General features: G+C 36.4%; 1 protein-coding gene across 8 annotated transcripts in view; it reads right to left on the reverse strand.

Annotated features, from left to right (window-relative positions):
- Hipk (Homeodomain interacting protein kinase) overlaps nt 1-16,845 on the reverse strand; it is a 95,641-nt gene that overhangs the window by 22,536 nt on the left and 56,260 nt on the right. The gene's annotated exons all lie outside the window — the stretch shown is intronic.

The following is a 16,845-nucleotide window of genomic DNA, read 5'->3' on the forward strand; positions in this document are numbered from 1 at the left end:
TGAAACGTGATTCTAAACAAACAAGCCAGGTGCTTTATATATAAGCGAAGCTACTTTCAAAACTAGTTATTCCGGCCAAATTGTACTGTAAATATATCATTTATTTATATGGAGCTAATATATTTTATATGTGGCAAGTTTATTTTGCACCGAACTATCAAAAATGGCTGTGAGCCAACCATTACTTTTTGTTTTAAATCCGCTTTCGTAAATTAACTTGTTCAAAGTGTCCTTTAAATTAGCGTGATGTATTTTTTTGTTTGGAGTAATTTATAAATTCTGTTGACAGATGTCTTGCAGACTGTTTTGGAAAGAATACTTAATTATTCTTTTGAACGGACAAACATGACTAAAGAAAATTATTTTATGTAAAGGCGGATGTAATATACAAATTCGCATATAGATTGATAGTGATCGCAATAGCAGTGCATTGACATATCGGAACAAACACGAGTATGACGAGGGTGTGGCCGGGGCCAGCGGTGACCCGCAAACCGAGGCCAAAGTAAACAGTGGAAACTTTGGGACCGTGTTGTTTTCATATCATTCACTGTATAATTATGTCGTATTTACTTACACGGTACACATATGGGAATATTACGTAAATACACCGTTAACTAACTATTAACAATTTATACGAACACGTTTTGTTACTTCATATTAAAAGTTCTGTACAGATTTGTATGAAAATTGATATTCCTTAGAATAAAGAACGTACAACAGGGTACCAAAGGACTGTAAATATTTTAGAAAAGGTATAGACATGAAAGCTTATAAGAATAATCCTGATAATCTCCATGAAACTTACTCACAATTTGCGATAAGATCTTCAGCATGTATGAATGTCAATGAAGCAAATTGGTATACCGCAGTCTTTACTTATCCCATAGAAACAAGACCGCATTAGCAAGACTAAACAGACGAGTGATAAACATCTATACTTGTCAAACGTCGAGAACATTTTATTTTTACGTCCTCAGTTGATCATTAGATACATTTGTGGTGCATTATGTGTGACTTCCAGTGAACCTTGCAATAATGCCGGCGTGGTGTCCGGTTCTGAACCAGTCTCGGCGGCATCGAGCTAGATAGCTGGCCTTATCTGCCGTACGCATTGCGCTTCACTTTTGTTTTAAGATAACTTGTATGTTGGGCGATATGAGAGACTGGCTATTTGGTCATCAGCCACGAAAATCTTGGTGACAAGTTCATACCATTTATTTTTTATATATTTTAGACACAAAACTACCTATTTATGCTACATAAGAACTAATTTGAAAAACTCCTTTAAGCCCTCAAAGTGTCTAAATCCGCCTGGCTAACAAGAGGTATTGTATTTCATACACGAATAAAAGACAAGTAATCTTAGTTGCAATATGATATCTGAAGTTCGTAATTTGTTCAAACAATTTTGGTAAACTATATCTGCAATTGCCTTATATCCCCGCACCTAAGTACAAGAATCTAATCTAAAGTTAACACGAATACACGCCTGTAGTACAGTATAAAGCAGGCGTTCACCCAACATGTTAATAAAACCTGTAGGATGAGACAGATACAAGCAATTTGAATACAGGATCTAACCGTTAACTCAGTGATTTAGATAAGCTTAGGCTTACACTTTGCTAGCGGCAGGACGACACTTGAATAAGTTGCGCAGATAAGGAACCTGAACGTTTTTGAAATGAAATCGTGGGAATGGCGTGCGCAGGCTTTTTGCAAACAGAATTTATAGAAATGATTACGTTATTTGGCCTTAATTTCCAGTTTAAAAATGAAAAAGGCAGGGTTTTAGGAGTATTAATAGGCTTTGACCTAGAAATTGTATTATTCAGTCATTCCGTTTTACCTAGCTAAAAATGTGCGAGATTTGCATTTTATAAATGTGTATTTAAATATCGAATAATAAAGATAGAGAAAAATTTGGAGAATACGATGTTTTGTTCATCAGTAAGACCACACAGACTAGCAGTAACGGTAAAAACGAACTATACATTGAAATAGACCACAAACAGTTTCAGTCAACAGAGACTCATTTAAAACAATTCCACTTTCTTTTGACGTGCTAATCAAGTCGTTTCGTGGCACGCGCTACACATACAAACTAACCCGCAGTTGCAAATAAGTGCGATCAATATGGCTAACATAATTAACGCATTATCAGCCACCGAAGGCAGCACAGGCGGGTTAAGGACGGTTGCAATGAACCATTAGCCGCTTATGTGGTGCTAATGGGTGATATTTGTATAGGTTTTCTTAATACTTTAAAGAGAAATAATTGTTATATACAGGCACTACACTGAACTTCATTGAAGCCGCATAAGGATCAGCAGGATCAGGACACAACACAAAATGGTTCAGGAATTGATGACAATAATCATTTACAGTTAATTAGTCATCAGTCACCATTTACATTCTGTGGCGCAGTGGTTTAGGTCACCACGCCGCTACCATTACTTCGCTCGTGGGTTCGATTACCACACGGGACAATTATTTGAGGATTGCACAAATAATTGTTTCGGGTCTGGTTGTACATTTTGTCCGTTGTTTGTATGTATCTTTGTAAGTTCCCGCGACACAAGAGAAATTCTTAGTGCGGGAGTTGTCTTTTTTTTTTTTTAAATTGGTCTTAAATGTTTAGGTAGGAAGAAGTAACTTCTGTGCATTGGTACAAGGTAAGGAGCATCAAATATCAATTATTTGGCATTTCCCAATCTTACGAGATACACCTGGATATTACCGACGAGTCAATTGTAAGTAAACGGTCAATTGTAACTGCATCGCTGCGGAAGTATCGATCATCGGTTGATGGCCACCGATTAGCGAAGATGAACGATTGAAGCCGACAACGACCGAGCTAATGTTATATGCGCACGCGACGCAACGTACGTAACGCTTAGAGAAATTTGCAGGCAATTTATTCCAGTATAAGTATTTTATATTTCACTGACTGAATTTTTACCATAACTAAATTAAAGTGAAAGGTAAAACAATCAATGAGTTACACGATTGGTCAGTTTCTAAACAAAAAGCAAAACAAATATGGTCACGTGTCAAATGCTATGGAATTGAATGCACGATTTTAAGATTTTCTATACTGATAGTTGACTAATAATATAGGTATAGCGTTTATTAGTTGTCATGAATATAAATTTTAATGAAAGCAGTATTGTACAAATGTACTCATATTTTAATTGCAACATTAAAATTATGAATGCATCCGCTTTGGATCACAGTTTTACGAATCCAATGATAATCTTGTGGCAAAGTACACACGACGATTGTTCTTTAATTATGAATGTTTTCATTAACATGAAGCACGATCTATGCAAGTATAAAATGTATAATTTTCCTTGTGTTTAACATGCCAGTGTAAAAAGTTTTGATATAACAGTGAGATATAAAACAACAGCGACATTACAATGGGCGTAAAATTAAAGAGAATGTCTCGGTAGTTTTCCGCAAGCACAAGTAGAATGTAAGAACAAATTCTTCAGTAATAGTTGAGATGGAGTCTATCAATAGGCGGCTGTGCAGTTGCGCACGCGACACCAGTCACGTTTTAATAAATGAGACGCGGATACAATTACAATTTACACGCTTGCGTCTGCGCTCTCCGCATCAAAGTTATTTACTGTTAATGAAACAATGTAACATAAGATATTCTAAGCAAAAACAAGTCAAAACATTTGTCTGAAACATCTTATCATCTCCCAACATTTGCTTTACTATTTAAAACCAAATATACGAAATAGAATTGAACATTCGACATTCCATTACTATTAAAACTCAGAGTTGTTATTTCAATGAAGAATACATAATTTTCAGCAGGATAACATAAAATAGACAGCACAGTATATCTCTTGGAGTCAGAAATTGCCTAGAGATCCGAGATCTACGTGATCGAAGTGACTGGAGACGTCTAGTACAGTTATAAGTAAACAACCACATACGCAGACGGTATGTTGACACTAATGTACGCACGTGTGTTATCAAACTGCGTCAGCCGTATCACAATCACACGCACACACGCACAACGCGAACACACACGCGAACATACGGTCATGTAACACAGACCACACCGGGTGTAAACGACCCGTGAAGGACACGGTTCGTTTCAAATCATTGTAGTTTATTATGCTGATTGTGTTCTAAATACCTAAACTATCGACTGGGACTTGAAAATGTTTCGAAAAATAAAACATCATTTGTTTTCGCTAAAACAGATGCAAAATATATTCTTAGCGCAAAATCTAGAAACAATATAAGTTTTAATTTTACTTCCGTCTAAGTAAAGGTTGTGCTACCTCAATGAGGCAAAGTCGTGTGGGAGACTGAGATGCATTATATTCGCTATTTCTCGTGGTCTGCCTATTAAGCCAACATCTGCTCAGTTTTAAGTAGAGGCCTCACCCTCAATACGCTGCCATTTCCTTCTTAGTATAATTCGTTGATTTTATAGAAGATTTTTCGAAAACTTGGTCAGAATCATCAGCTTGTCCACGCCCAGTAGTACAGTGAATGGACACATAATATAAAACTATGACGAAAGCCCACGTTTGCCGAGTTAGAGGACGTAAACGACCGACCTATGCAAATGCGGGTTGCGTTAGAATTTAATGAATTAACCTCACTATAACGAGTTAAAAATATGAGCATTTCTTTTTTGTTTTGAGATAGGGAGTGGATTATGGAAATATTTATATCTAACATTCTTAAACGTAATTCACATTAAATTGACTGCATTCAAGACCCAGTTTTACATCCAAACAGTCAATCGAAATATATAAACAAATCACCATACCTTTCTATTTTCACGTCCTTTAAGTAGAGAAAAGTTGAATTCATTCTGCTGTCATCCTTCTAACAAAGCATCTAAGCAAAACAAGATATTTATTCACAGACGTAGAATAAATCAGTTTAAACTACGGTTTCCTGTACAGACTTTATCTTACTGCTGACAGATAAGTATCAAGGAGTATTTATATCCTGAGATGTTGCATACAAAACCGTGAATGTATGGAATAGTCCAATGACGTCACACCATGGAATAAACACGTTACACGTGGGAGCGAGTTCATGGTGAATTGCGAGACGCAAGCCGCGAATTACCATAACAGTATGGAAATTGCATAAAACATTGTTACAAAATATGTTTTCGTGTAGAAAATTGACACTTTAAAGTGTGCATTTACATACCTAGTGCCGATAGCTGCTGAGTTGTTTTGCTGAGCTGTGTATGAATAAACTATGCTTTACCGAAAGTCCAATGATCGGAACAAAGTACAATTGTAAGTTATTTGAGATATTGACAGATAAGGAGCATATTAGCATTAGTAGATAATATTCAAGCCAAACTACTCTATGATATTTATCGATAGCGAATCGATTAATAGGAACATAATAGTGTAGTTTTCAACGCAACTCAAACTTAAATGTACAGACCATTCTAATAAAAGCACGATGGAAAATAGTACAAATGCGTAGTTAGTTTGAAGACTATCTTCTATCGTTTTAACTTAACCAGCCTACCACTACAATCTAACCAATATCAGTAAACGGTTTTGTTCACCGCTCCGTTGTGCGATAACACAGAATATACGAGTATGAGCCCACCGCGTGGAAGCGAATCAATCATATTTTCACACCATTTCCCTTATATCGTCCCGCTATCTGTGTGCCACAGGCCTAGTGTAAGTGCCATAAAATCATGGTGATGGGAATTTGAAGATTGTCTTCTTCGCTTTAGTAGAAATTGGCTAAATTGGTTATTTAATGGACTATTCCTAAGGCAAAATTCATCTTTTGAATTATAATACTATTTGTTTCAACAAAATTAGTCCTATTAGGCTATTTTAGTATGTTACAAAACAACCACAACTCCGAATTATCAAGTGACACCTGCCTTTTATCTTCAAGTATCAAAGTCCTCAATAGCCTGATATTAGGTAAATATACAATGCAGGTGAATCATCTTAAGCATATATTTGCATCTAACATTATTAGTTTACACCAAATCACTAAATCAAGTCAGCCTAATTAATTGGTGTCAATTACGTCAAAGGACTAACCTACCCTGTCATCACCACTAATGTTATAATTCGTGCAACTAATTATATGCGACAGTAATTAGACACTAAGTGTAATTACATTAAAGCATTTGGTTAAAGCGATTGCAATACATATACCTCTATATGTTTAAGGCATTAAGCACCAGACAATACTAATAGATTATACATACATCACACTTTCTTTTAAACACGTTTTTTCTAAAGAGAAAAAAAATACAGTATTCATTGTAACGAACATGCAATTACGTGTCCTGAAAATCATGGAGCTCACAGCGAGAGCGCTGAAGCAGAACAATATGACTTTCAGTTTTAATGTAGCGTCTTGGAATCTGAACACAGCGATGTTCGCTGAGACAGCTAGTATTGACGCAAAAAGGGCTCAAACGAAATAGCTGACAGCTATTAGACAGATATTTGCACTAAAATCGCTATAAATATAAGCTGCTAACACGGCAAACATTTCAAAGTTATTTTATTATACTATTCACCACACTTCAGCCAGTAGATATGAAATCTCTTCCTCATAAAGCTAAATATAGATTTCTAAGCAGACCTGTATACAATAGGATAAAATTAACCCTTCTCCGTCAATCATTGACATTCATAAGCCACACAACAAAACAGATAATAGAAGCTATTATTAGAACATATTATGACGATAATAAGAAGCGATAGTATCATGCAAATTCGACCGACATTACGACGTACAGCCTTTTTATCGTACCGAACAATGAATTGCGAAACGGTACTGATGTAATCCTTAGAACTTCTTTTAGATTTCATGTAACATAGCTTAGATAAGAATACATGGTGAACGTCGGGACAATACGTGATTTTGCAAACGACACGTGAACAAACGAAATTGCTTCAATTGTATCATTGCAGAGTAGAAAATGTCTAATACTTTTACGCCAGATATAAAATAGAAAACGAGCTCATAAAACATGTCAGTATAATATATCTTGGGACGCAATATTAAAGAATATGGTGTTGCTTAAATTCAATATGTCTCGTCTGTAATAATCAAAAGAACAAAAATATTTAAACATGCATTTTAATATTCATTTTTAAATAAGACAGCAGAAAATATGAACGAGAATGAAAGTATGTAGCTTAAAAAATCGTAAAGAATGCTGCCTATTTAAAGTTTTATAAACGGCAAAGACTTGAAGCTTTGAAAACTCTGCACGTTCTTCATCTCGTTCAAAACTAGGACAGATCCGTGAAAATCCGGATGGATGGGTGCTCTGAGTGCGGGTACGTGGGCTAGATCCGTCGGTCTTGAGTGTCGCCCACGGCACCGCCACATATTGTGAATAGACCCAGCGATAATTGGGTACATCTACATCAAAACCGGTTCCAATGAAAACTCATTACTAACTCACAAGCAAGACTTTGGTTCTGTTTCAATAGTGGGCGTTCAACCTGACCAGTACAAATGCATTTAAACGATTAAGTAATTCAGGTTTTTACTTTACCGTGTTTTCTAAAAAGCGCACTAAAAACTGTAAAGCTAAAAGACAGTATTTCAAATGAAATGGCCCAACTCGTTGCGCGACTGATTAAAATGGGTTTGGGCAAAAACTTTTAAAAAACCTAGGTAGAACTAGACAGTTAGACACGAAGCGCCATTTACTGAAGCGCTTACAAAAACTATTCAATTCGACAATTACCACGTTTTTAAATTGAAACTCGATGTGATTACTGAACGAATAGTGACGCAGTTAGGTCGTTTAGAAAATAGGTGTAGCAATGCGGCTAGTTTCAAACGATCTATAATGTCGTGATAATGAATCACACTTTTGTTACTAATGGTTCCCATTATAATACCGTTCCTCAACTTTAGTATTATAAAAGAACTAAATTACATGTGATCAGCACTCAAAGCACATTTCAACGTGAGAGCCGGCAAAATCCTTTTAAAAATTTATTTGTCTGCGTACTTCAAACTTTATGAACTCCTAGCGAGCCCAAACGAAATTCCGAAACAAATTTCAGGCATTACTATTTCAAAAATGTTTTATTCTGAGCAGAACTTTAGTACTATAAAAATAAACTAGCAAAACTGCAAAGATAAGTAAAAACAGTCACGAATTTTGATTCTCTAAAAGAATTGTGTGAAATATACAAAATTGCAGCAATAAAGTGTGAAACTACAGCGTCTCAAATGTTTTAAAGAGAGTGGATTATTCATAACATTTAGCTTACAAGTGTCGTCAAGTTCGCAGTAATCCATGCATATGGAAGTAACTTTCTTTGGTGCTAGGTTTCTCAAAATAATGATAGTGTCGGTGTCTGTATCTCGTGTGTAGAGTGAATGGTGTCAAGGATCGGTGGCGTGCCATCCACCTCTACAGACTCGTGTTTAGAAAGACTTGACTCCACTACCTGACCTCATAACTGCTTTACAGACGCGATCAACGGTTCTCTCGGGAACATGCGGCACCGCTTTTAAGTACTATTAAAACTTTTCAACAGATTCACGTTTTTAGAGAACAAACATTCAGTTTTAAGATCAACGCTTTAAGTTCATATTATCTAGATTATTTTTTATCTTCTCTTTGATAGATATAGTAATAATTGATGTCAGGGTATTCATTTAATTTCATGCAAAAAGAACATTCAAGGAGCTGTTCCCAGACGGCATGAAATACAAGGAAATAATTATACGATGCACATCTACGACAAATTGCATTCTTGCGTAATTCCCGCAAAAACCACCTAGCAACGTACTTTCTAACCGTTTTGTATGTATGGCAAAGGTTCGAGTTACCGCGAACGTAGCAAAAGCAAAAATATTTCCGAGTAATCGCAATGACGTACAACCTTATTACTTTCTTTTATACAACACTTGCAAATACCTGAACACAGAAAATATTGTTGAACACTGGAAATATGTGGAGCTACTGTTATAAATACTATTTCATGGATTTGTTCGGCAGATTAGATACAGTACTTGAGCAGAGATAATAAACAATAGGAATGCCTTGAATACGAACATGTTATAGTTTACAGACCAGATTTATGCAAATAAAATGTATTCGAGTCGAGAACCAACAGTAGTGTTCAAGACTGTGGCGTTTTGTTTATTTCGTTCATTTTCTACGCCTCAAGGGCCGGATGCGAAGGAACCAGGGCGACGACAAATCCTCACTCAGATATAACGCAATGGCAACCGCCTGACGGAAATAAGAGCGCTGACTATATTGAACAACTGCCTTCGTTACACGCTCAAAAATACGCACGCAATTTCCAACCTTCATTGCCTGGAAATAGATTCTATATTCGTTTGTGTTATGTACGTTTTTGTAGCAATTTCCCATGGATTTGAATGTAAATACTGAAATAGTGAGGGAATTCCACAATGATATTAGTTTATACACTGACAGTTGGTGTTATGTACAGGAATAATACATTGACTGCGGTTCATTGTATCGAAAATAACGTTGATTTCATATCTTGAATGCTAAATCCAGTTGTTTGTGACAGAATTATACACCGTATGATAGTACATATCGACGTCAATCACATGTCATAGGACAATAAGATCGTTAAGTGGTGTATCGGTGAGAAAAACACCTCAATACAGTTTTAGCATTGTCTTTTTTGTAGCGCCATACAATAGAAGAGTAAACAAAGTGCACAGTTCAAAGGCTGATATTCAACGTGGGTGTTTACAAATAAGTAATTTGAGTAATGTCATGCAATCTATAGCTGAGTACGCTACTCTCTAGGGTACAAAGTACACGCAACGAACTCGTCCACAAAACAGTCGAGCGATAGTTAATAGCGTATTCGAATTGCACTGCGCACATGACTGACAGTATCGTGATGGGATCCCACGCAATGTTCAGCCGGTTCAATAGTTTCAGTCTGACAGGACCCTTTTCACAAACATCTACTGAATCATGCATGTCTGCACTGCCTGACTCTTTTAAAACAGCGGTCGCAATGTAAAACAATTCAGTCAGAAAACTGTCGCCCGTTTCGGTGCGATTGAAATATAGACTAACTTATTTGGCTTATTTGGGAGCTAACGATATTCAAAGCAGGGTCTATATTTCCTTCGAATGTTTTAGGCTGTCGATTCTTCGTACCACGCAGGGGTAGGCGGCTCTGAAGGCTCAATATACGGTGGGCCATTGGCCTGTGTTATGTATGGGCGACGCAATTTGCATACAAACTCATTCAGTTCAAACCTACTCGAAATGACGAAACGGGTAAAGTCAGATACTGGAAATAACGCTGACGGCTACATTCAGATTTTATGTATACTATAAATTCAAATATATTGACATTTCAAATAAACCTGTAAGTATTGCTGGGCGTGGAGATTCGCATATTGAAGAACCGCAGGTCGTAATCTTGTGTCCCATATATACAATGCCATCAAAAACATTCTATAAAAACCTCAAGTCTCGCCGTAAAAAGTTGTGAGATCGATATAATACCAAGTCGATTAATCTATTTAGTCCCTACTTAAAGGACCTTCTGTCTTAAGTTATTACGTATGTTATTATCATGCCAATTTAAAAAAAAATAGATTTTAAAACAATTAGATCGACCTGGCCATCGCATGATTTAATTATTAGTATGTATCACACTACACAGCACGACGAGAAGTTAATGCTCCTGAAATGTTAATGGCGAATTTGTGTTTTCTTGCGATGACCAAGTCGATCTAATTGTTTTAAAGGTATTTTTTTTTAAATTGGCATGATAATAACATACGTAATAACTTAAGACAGAAGGTCCTTTAAGTAGGGACTAAATAGATTAATCGACTTGGTATTATATCAATCTCACAACTTTTTACGGCGAGACTTGAGGTTTTTACAGAATGTTTTTGATGGCATCTCACTTCTTTTTGTAGAGCGAACATAAGTCCAATTTGTATGGAAAGACGTTTTTTTTTCATAATTCAACATATTTTCCTATGGGAATGTTGTTCAGTTTCATGGGCTAAACACCCTTATCCACCCTATACCCCCTCCCCCGTTATGTCTCATATAGTAGGTACCTATTTACACCTATTTATTTTATTTTCTACTGTAATAATAATTCATTAACTGCAAATGTAACCTTGTAATCTTATACATTTATATGGGATTACAAAGTTATTATTGCAGTTGGTGTATTTAGAAAACTGGACCGAAATTAGAAAATATTAAAATTTTCCCATGATTAAGACACTAAACCCTATTTGTATTCTAAATTTTAAGCTTCTAAGTCTGCTAGAAGTACCTTAGACTTTTGATGATCGGTGAGTCAGTGAGTCAGTGAATCAGTGAGTGACAAAATTCAAAATTTTAACAAGTTGTCATTCCTAAACTACTGGTTCAAATTGACTGAAATTTTAAATATACCGTGTTTATACAATGACTAATTAGCTGCTGAAAATCCAGGCTTCTTGTTTTATCCACAACGAAATTATAGGGGTGTCAAAAATAGCCCGAATTGCTTCGAGAAAAGGATGTTACGGCCGTGCCGCTTTTTTTTTGCTCGACTTGCGGGGGCACTTCCGTGCCCCCAGATATACTAGTAAGTTAATTAAAGCGCAATAAAACCATTAGAAACGTAACTAATAAGCAAGGTTGTTTGTAGAATCTAATTACATTTGGTTCGCCATCAAAACACGACAAGCATTGCATAATAAAAACGTCGTACTTTTAATTACGAAGATAACATATTGATAACGGGTGGTAGCCTGCTATAGGTATAACTATAAACATTACTCAATATGAATAAGAGTTGATATAAGTTATTCAACAACAAAATATCTGGAACAGGTCCCTGTGACAAGTTGTCGCGAGTGTCAGACGCACGGTACCGGCCGTGTCCGCGGCACGCCCTCCCGCGGCCCATTGTTAGATGGGCCGACCCATATATCCCCTGACAACGATTGAGGCCCTATGTTAAGTTGCCGCTTATGTAAACTATATTGTTTATCTTGTTATATATCTTTTGAAAAACATGTTTTGTTATCATTGAAACTAGTCTTTTAATTTATTAACAAAGAAGGTGTAACAGTGTTACAAGAAAATGCTTCAGTGTTTCGTTGATTAACTACGCTCGTCTTTATATATTTCGTAGGTAAATTCAAATAGTAAATGATTACATAATACCTACTGAGATATATTTATAAACAGCGTTATCATCTACATAATAATTGGCCAAGCTATCAGTGTCTACGCATTATCTGATAATGAACAAAATATTATTGCATATTTTGCCTACCTCAAAATGTTGTTTTGTTCAAATTATTTTTGAAAACTTGATAATGCTTTCTCTTTAACGTCTATCAACCTTTGACCAACGTCCACGCGTTCTTTGCCATAGCATATTGATATGAGACGCCACAGTCGTAAAAATAATCGTTCTTTTCAACTCTATAAAAGGAATAATAGTCACGTATTTAATTATATTTTTACCTAACGTTTATTTTTCGAATATCAAGAAACATCTTGATCAATCAGGGTGATTACCAGTTAATGAGTTTGATGAGTTATGACTAAGGAGCGAAAACATGCATTATCTTTCAGCTAAGGAAGATAGAAAAAATATACTTATCACAAATAACCATGAAAAATATATCAGTCTTAAGAAATCGGCCACAAGTTGTTCAAAACCTTGATGTAGTATGGTCTAGAATAATTTTATCATAAACTCAACAGTACATGTCAAGGCTTATTTGCGTCACATATAAACTGCTCTTATATATTTTTATAACATTTTCGATCGTATTATCGAGAGAAGCATTGGATAAATTAGGATAACCTTGGGCATCGATTGGTTTTCGAAATATACAATGCTATTGGTTTTCTGTTATTTGTTTTGAATGTCCCCGCGCTAGTATTGTCTCGTGGTTAATAGCTATAATAGGATTTTAATGTTTTCATTTGTCATCAAGTTATTTGGGTCACGCAAGTATCCTGGCTGAAAAGCAGCCAATTTTCTACCCATTCTACGTATTTCAATATTTATCTTTGTTATCGCAAAATAATACCAATCGAGTCTTTCTGTTTCGACGGAATTTACGGCACAAAATATTCTTTCGACTTTAATTCCCTTATAAATTCTTTGCTATAGCCCACAATTTCCTCTTACTGAACTTACTTTACTGACTAAAATGTAAAGAATACAATACGAAATACGACTAACTAATATATTCATATTATTGGTAACGGTCGACCAGAGTATATTTATTCCAAGATGTCTTTTATTAGCAACATAATTACTCACGATATAAATCATTCACAACGACAGCGTAAAGACAAAATTGAATCCAATAATTCATAGAGCCCTTTGAAAATAAAGTCGAGTGAGATATAACTCGGTAGTTGAATTCATATTACATTTACAACGATGATACATTGTAAATGCCATTCCCACCTTTCTCACGACGCGCATCATGTTACGCTCTCAATTACCCAACGGACTAATTTTACCCATCTTCCTACATTAGTTATTTCTACCGTATACCATCCGTGTTAGTCACCTCACCATACTGGTCCGAAGTACAGTTTATATTTAAACAAGGAATCATTTGGAAAAGGGATCGCGAACCTTTGGCACGCGACGATATTGTCAGCGCCAAAGCAGTAAAGTTGAATATCTATTTGGATATCATTAGATGAAAGTATGTTAGATAGATACGAATGAGATGCCGTTTCTATTATGTAGAGACTGTTGTCTACTTCAATTGTGTTCGAATTTGTTATCCATTGCATAAAATTAAGACAAATACATTCGAAAACATATCGAAACACAAGCAGGGTAACTACTAATATAAGTTTTGGGTAACTAATAGTTATGTACAAACACAATATTATCAAAACTCTACTTGTCTTTAGCCAACGATCAAACAGTACCCTTACAAACTGAATGAATCACAGTCCTAATCCAAATTTAAGTTCACAGTAATGGCGTTGAAGTTTCACCACCCCTGAAAATATAATTACGTCACTGGCTTATGAGTCATGAAAGCTGAAGTCAGAATAACGTTCAAAACGTAGGCAGGCCATGTCCTAACATTCACGTAGGTAGGGACGTGTCTAGAAGACAATCAAGACTGCCAATACATGCACTTTGCCAATACACCCGTGGGCAGGGCTCATTATAATGGCGCCTGATGCAAGGCTAAAATGATTTGTAAGCCGCATATCAATATAAAAACCTTGTAAGTGCGTTGGACTTAATTGAAGTCATGTGGAAATGATTGCTATCAATGAATCGCGAATATCTTCAGACATTGAATCAATCATGTTTTTTTGCACCGTGATTTTAAACGACATGTATTTTCTTTAGAATAGACGTTGATAGTCGTATTATTATGTACCAATGTAACACTATGATTATAACAGAATGCCTTGAAAAATGCCGGAAGTGTGTCTGATAACGACAGTGAATATCCGTCATTGTGGCATATTAATAGGAACACGGTTATTTATTTGCTTGTTTGCTCGGATTGCTATGGCGTAGGAGTAGATTATAATTAGCGTCCGTGATCACCGTTATTCATCGGCCAACCAGTGAGAAAAATACAGCAATCATTCGAAGCGCAAACAGAAAACACCGACAAGGAAATTCTGTTTTCTTTGAAAATTATTTTGTAAATAAACAAATTGGGCGTATTGAGACAGGTCACGTGACCAGTCGCGACGAACGACAGGCGCCCCTCTATGAATCACGCGAGGAAAGCCCACAGCGCTATGACGTCACCATCTGAACATTTTAATACTATGCTTCGCGTCTCCGCGACCACATAATACACTTTATGTAACAAACACACAATTATATTATGACGCAGTTACTTACACAGCATCGCGTGTTTCTAAGGGCCACGTGATATTTTTTCTAGACTCGTTTTTCACTTGATCGATCCATTTTTCCCCCACGTTTCGTAGAGCATCCGTCTGGACGTAAGAATTTCTCAAGGAGACCGTGCTCATCCAAGTTAATTTCCTTATTTGATTCTTTTTACTTCAGAAACTGTTTATCATCGAAAAAATAAACGATGGGAGAAAATTACTTCCTTTACGGAAGTTCGCTGCTCTACTAATAAAAAATTATATGCGTGCTGAACAATTTTCTAACGTAATTAGTACTAGTTTTCTTGACTACTTCAGTATTTCTGAAAGTGATGAAATCCCTACGTAACATTATGATCCTAGCTCCGATTCAAATGGAGCAAGTATGGTGCAACTCTCACAAAAAATCGAACGAACGTATATTTAAGTGACGAAAAGTAATCACTATTATAACATAACGTTACATGTCAAAGGGACAACTTAAACAGAAGTAGTGGTTAAGTGTTATCTAATCAAACGTCTTCTGATAAGCCCTATTTTGATAGGAAGAGTCTCGGTAACAAGTGGACTAGTCTAAACATAAATATATCTCACATATACATATTTGTATGGTATTAAAGTATCAATCATGGTGAACATGTAACACAGTGTACCATGATAATTTTGATAAGGAATCGTAGTTATCTTCAAGACAGATGGTCTTACAATTTTTGACAGCGCTATCGATTACATACCGTAAACAACAAACTGGTGATATATTTTACTTCGATACTAACCACATCTATTTTCATAAAACGATGGTTAAATTGCTCTAAGTGAATTTAATATGTATTAAGGGAGTTGTGCACAGCCTACGCAGTTCCAACGCCCACGTAGTTCAACGTCGACGTCGATTAGATCTCATTTATTCGGTGGAAAGTTTCTAACATGGTTTAACGCTTTTATCCCTAATGGTTTCTAATTTAAGAGAGTTTCTAGTCCTTTATATCTCGCATAATGGGGACTTCTGGTCGCTTGTGAGCTGTAACTCTATTTACGTGTCAATCAGCTCGTAACAAAGAGTAAATAACATCGTGTATACGCGCGGTACCCGACGCGAATTTCCGCAAAGCATTCGCTCCACGCCGAATGCCTATCGAGTGAATGCGAGCCGCGAGATTAGCCCGATACCAGGTTTAATTACCATGACGCTAATTGAATTTTAGACAAGCCACGAGTACGCCGCTGCCGCGACAATGTGACGGCGACATTGTTCAATGTACCCACCGTATAATGAAGTACTGTCAGCGCAGCTCTAGGGTTTCATTTTAGATACGACGTTTTCGGCGGCGGAATGGCGTTTTTAAACTCTTTTTTTACTCTCTATTGTAGATACTTTGTACTGTGCTGATAGTTCGGTAGGGTGAATGATATATTTTTTACTATTCCTGGAAATAGGCCAGCGAAATCTATAAATCAGAAGCCCAAACTACTCAATACGTCTATACATCCTTAAAGCGGTCTTGCTCGTTATGGCGGTAGGTTTATAGGTCGCAATACGAGGCGGTCGTATAATTCGCAGGCGAGATACTTGAATCTCCAAATACAGCTGTCTATATTACTTTATTTGTGCCCGTCCTTGTCGGTAGCACCGTTACCCAAGCCCGGCTCGGGCGTCGCCGACTCGTCTATCCGACCGTGTGACGCACTCCAACTAAGTGGAGACAATAAGCAATTATTTGAAGATCGAATTTATTCACCTCTAAACGTACCCGTTATACAACTGCGCAGTACACACGCACTATTTATTACGACATTTGTATTAGATTATAAGTACGCTAACATAACTCAACAGTTCGTATTGTGTGAGAAACAATGTGAATTTTGCTATTTTCGAAATCCAATTTTCTGAAAAGTTGGCTGGCTGGAGTTCAAATTAGGCAGGCTCTTTGAGTCACCCATTCTCTTTTATATGCAAACTATTA

The sequence above is a fragment of the Anticarsia gemmatalis genome, chromosome 18 (genome assembly GCF_050436995.1).
Source record: "Anticarsia gemmatalis isolate Benzon Research Colony breed Stoneville strain chromosome 18, ilAntGemm2 primary, whole genome shotgun sequence".
Taxonomy (NCBI): Eukaryota; Metazoa; Arthropoda; class Insecta; order Lepidoptera; family Erebidae; genus Anticarsia; species Anticarsia gemmatalis.